The sequence below is a fragment of the Miniopterus schreibersii genome (assembly GCF_964146895.1).
Source record: "Miniopterus schreibersii genome assembly, chromosome: 10".
Lineage (NCBI taxonomy): Eukaryota > Metazoa > Chordata > Mammalia > Chiroptera > Miniopteridae > Miniopterus > Miniopterus schreibersii.
Genome location: NC_138110.1, coordinates 52,925,199 through 52,930,150, shown reverse-complemented (window position 1 = coordinate 52,930,150; position 4,952 = coordinate 52,925,199).

Genomic DNA, 4,952 nt, shown 5'->3' with positions numbered 1-4,952 from the left:
GCTCAGTTCGGAGCGTACGTCGCGGGAGCTGCGCTGGGCTCCTCGAGTTGCTAGGACGCTAAGGAGGAAACTGCGAGAGGGCAGGTCCCTGCTCGCGTGGCGCTTACATTCTCGTGGAACCGGACAGGCAATTAACCCACGAGCAAATGAAAAGGCTGCTCTCATGGCATTAGTGCTGTCAGGAAAACAAACACTAATGCAGCCCAGCCGGTGTGGCGAGTTCACCGGTTAGATTCCTGGTCAGGGCACAGGCCCGGGTTGCGCGCTCGATCCCCAGTAGGGGGCGTGAAGAGGCAGCCGATCAATGACTCATCCATATTTCTATCTCTGTGTCCCTCTTCCTTCCTCTTTCTCTAAAATAAATTAAAACATAGTAATTAAAAAACAAAAAACAAAAAAAAAAACACTAATGCACTAGAAAGGGACCACGTGGAAACTATTTTAGATAAGGGGGTTGGGGATGGCATCCCTGAGGGACTAATAATTGAGTTGAAACCTGAGAATATTTAGGCAGAGGGATAGCAAGAGCAAAGGCCCTGAGGCTGGAAACTGACTGGCACCTAGTGCTTTACAGACATTGATTTCATAAATGAACGCACTGATAAATTGATAAAGATCTTTTGCTGAGGGAAATCAGCTTATCTTCAGCTTCATCTGACTTTATGTCCCACTTAATACTCAATTATTTTTTTAAATATATCTTTATTGATTTCAGAGAGAGGAAAGGAGAGGGAGAGAGAGATAGAAACCAATGATGAGAGAGTCATTGATCAAGCCTGCAACTGGGCATGTGCCCTGACCAGGAATCAAACCCCGATCGCCTGGATCTCAGGTCGAGGCTCAACCGCTGAGCCATGCCCTGCCGGGCTCCAATTTTTTTTTTTTAACTGCTTGTTTGACCTGCATACATTGAGCTGTTCCTCTTGGTTCCTAACCTTTGCTTATGCTCTCCTCTCCGGGAATTTTTTTCCAAACACTTTTTCTCTTGCCTTATCCTAATTCAACCTATAATCAACTCAAATATCATCTCCTCTGAAAATCTTTCCTGAATACTCCTCCCTCTTCCACTATGACCCTCCTCTGCTCCTGTTCCTCCTGGGGTTTATCCCTAATTTAGCACTTATCACTCTGATTGTCAGTTTACAGGTGTTTTTCTCAAAGACTTTGAGGTCTTTAAAGGCAGGAAGTAGGTCTTCTTTATTTTTGTCTCCCAAGACCTAACAGAACCTGGCACCCAACACGCACTTATGGAGTTTGTTGACAAAGACCTGATCTCTGCCCTCAGGAATCCAGTTGTAATTATTTGTGTAAATTCTTAACTCACCAGACTATGAACTTTCTGAGGATTGGGTGGCTGTTCCATCTAAATCTTCTCAGCCCAGCTCAGGCCCCATAAAAGAGGAAAGAATGAACACTTAATGTTGTGGAGAAACCAGATGACACACACACCACTGGCTATCTACTCAACAGCATCCATCTTTGCTTCCAGAGTCTAAATTTTGCCTGAGATTCTCCTAGCCCAGGAAATGATTCAAGATTTCTCTAAACTGTCAACGAAAGGCCACCACTGCCAATTTAACACAAAGGGGAACCCCCAGTTTGATGGATGGTAAAGGCAGAACTTAGTTCAGTGAAAACTGCTCAATTGTGAAGCAGCTCGGTGGTGAGGTAGGCTGGGTATAAGGCAGCTCTGCTATTACAGCTCTAGCCAAAGAAACGCAACATTCAGTAGAAACCAAAAGTGGGCCCCCAGAGACAGGGGGAAAGCTGGACTTATATAGAGAAGAGTGCTCACCCCCAGCCATTGATTGGCCTATTTCTATGCAAACAAGGACTCCAAATCCTTACTGTATGATTGACCCAAATAGAGACATCCTAATTGGTCAGAATGGAGCCACTTTGATTGGTCAATGAAGATCCAAATGAGGATATAGCCATGCAGTTCCTACTGATAAAATTTCCATCCCAGGAAAGGGTCAGCTCAGCTGGCAGGAACACAGGCAGTAGGCAGGCAGTTGAGCAGGCAGGCAGTTCAGTGGCTTTTCCCTGCAGCATGGCATGAGTGAGAGACCTCTGTTTAGCACCAGCTGCTGGGCTCTGTTTATAAATTTGAGCCCAATTAGCCACAAGGAGCCCTTCCTAACAAGCATATTCATTCTGGGGGGTGACATTATCAACAACAATATCATTCTCTTTTGCCAGTGATTGGTCAAGGGGTGAGAATGTGATCTGATCTCACCAATGAGGTAGGAGGATGTCTGCTGGGTACTCATGGGAAAGGTTTTTTTTCCCTGGAAAGAGAGGTACAGGACTTCAAAATAGCCTTTTTGGCTCTCTTACTACTTTGGGTAGTGTTGGGTTGAGGACATGATACCCGGAGGTGTGGTAGCCATTTTGTAAGCAATAAATACAAATAGGAAAAGCCAACATGTTGAGTAGGACAAAATTAACATTGTTGAGCTACTGAATCAACCCAGAATTAATAAACAACAAATACCATGGTGCCTTAAGTCACCACTTAGATGTCTGGGTGTGTTTTTTTCCAGTTGCCTGCAACTGAATATATTCTAAGTGGTATACCACACAAATACACTTGTGGCAAATTATATTTCCTGAAAAAGGCCAAAACAATATTTCCACTCCTCCGTGCCCTTCCAGAACCTTGCCACTCCCCCACTGAGAGAATCTGTGTCTGCTCTCCTTGAAACTGGGTGGGCCTCTGGGGCCCCCTCAAGAGTGGAAAAGACATCATGTACCTTCCAAAGCTAATGTCTATCTTTCAAAAAAATCCTGGGAAGGAGACAAAGGAGGGATGTTTAACATTATGTATTGATAAACTGACATTTATTTTTGTTGTTGTTAATCTTCACCTGAGGATATTTTTTCCATTGATTTTTTTTTTTTTAGAGAGAGAGGAAGAGAGAGAAACATGGTTGTGAGAGAGACACATCAATTGGTTGCGTCCCACACGAGCCCTGACTGCGGCCAGGGAACAAACCTATAACCTAGGGACATGCCCTTGACCAGGAATCGAACCCTAACCCTCTGGTGCTCAGGCCGATGCTCTAACCACTGAGCAACACCAGCCAGGGCTTGGTGTTTTTAATGTTTATTGAGTACCTACTCATTTAGAGGGATGAGTATGTGGGCACAATGGGAGGTTAGATCCTTCAAGGAGGAAAAAATCCAGTGGGCAGCAGGGTCTAAACATAAGGTGAACAGTCAAGTAGTATAGGAAAACTGCTAGGGGACTTCAAAGGATTGAAAACTGACTTATTGCAGGAGGGACCTGTAATGGCTTTCTGAACTTTGTTGAAACTCCTTGATCTTTACTTCCTCAGGGATCCCACTGCAATTTGTACAGATTTGTGATAGAGCAAAGTGGCAAATGAAACATGAATTTTGTGGATCAGGACAGTCTTGGGTTAAAACCTTTGCTCTCACTAGCTGTGTATATGTGAGTCTCAGCTTCCTTACCTGTAAACTAAGGATAATTATTCTTACTTCATAGTGTTGTTTTAAGGATTAAGTGACAGCTAGGATTATAACTAGCACATAGCAGCTCCTCAGTAAATGTTTTCCTCCTGTGTCAGGGTAATGGCTCCATTATCCAACTTTTAGAATATGGGGTACCATATCTGGGTGGCCCTCAAGGGCATTTGTTCAGGTGTTAAGTTTCGTAGATGGCATAACTTTGGGAGAAGCAGGAAAATTAAAAACAGTGAAAAGCTGCCCTAGCTGTTTTGCTCAGTGGTTAGAGCATCAGCCCATGAACTGAAGGGTCCCAGGCTCGATTCTGGTCCATGGCACATACCTCAGTTGCAGGCTCCATCCCAGCCCTGGCTGGGGCTCATGCAGGAGGCAACCAATTGATGTGTCTGTCTCACATCCATGTCGCACGCGCTCTCTCTCTCTCTCTCTCTCTCTTCCACTTTCTCTGAAAAGCAATGGAAAAAATGTCCTCGGGTGAGGATTAAAAAAGACTAAAACAAAACAATGAAAGGTTGCCCTAAGTTTTCTCCGTAACTATCCCCATGGTAAATTGGGTGGCATCTGCCTTTTTCCTACCACTCACTGAAGACTTATCAATGGCAATAATTAAAACTGAGCTCAGACAGGAAAGGAAGGTCTCTGACTCATGTTCAGAGGGTACACATCAGCGGCTGTCCAGTTTGGTGGTGCAGGCTCTAGAATCAGACTCACCTGACTTTAAAACCCTAAACCTACACTATTAGCTTTGCGACCTTCACCTCTGTGGCCTTATGAGAGTAATAAGGGTACTTACCTTATAGAGCTGATCAGAGCATTAAATGAATTAACATTACTAAAGCACTGAGAACGTAGTAAGCACTGTGTCAAATAATACATAAAGTTGAGGATAACGTTACCGGCTTGATACAATGATTAAAATGAGATAATATATGAAAGCAAGTACATAGCAAGAGCTAAGTAAACATTAGCTATTTTTATGCCTGCAAAGTGACACAATGGTGAAGCAGTTAAGAAAGAGGGTAGGACAATTTGCAGGTTCATGTTCTGGGACATGCAAGGACTGAGTATGCAGGGTCCAGCCTCCTTCCGGAACAAGAATTCAACCAGGTAAGAAAGCTAAAAACCCACCAGTACCTCCAGGAGCCCCTGGAGCGGAGCTCCCCATGAATACGGTACAACTTGGCTTGTTAAGAACCCACAGTTCTTAAAAAGCCAGCGCTTCTCAAGAAGCCTCAGTATCTCCTTCTGAGAAATGAGGGGTCGGGACCGAGGCCTGGGGAGCAACCGCGGTGGGCAAACAGCATTGCAACGAGACAAGGTCCTAGGAGCCTCCTTGACTCCAGTTCCGGGTCCCCGCCCCGGCGCACCACGTGACCCGGGCCCCGTCCTCGCGGCCCCGCCCAGCTCCCCTAGCCCCTCCCGGCTTCCGGAATGGGCGGAAAGCGGAAGTGTGGGAGGGC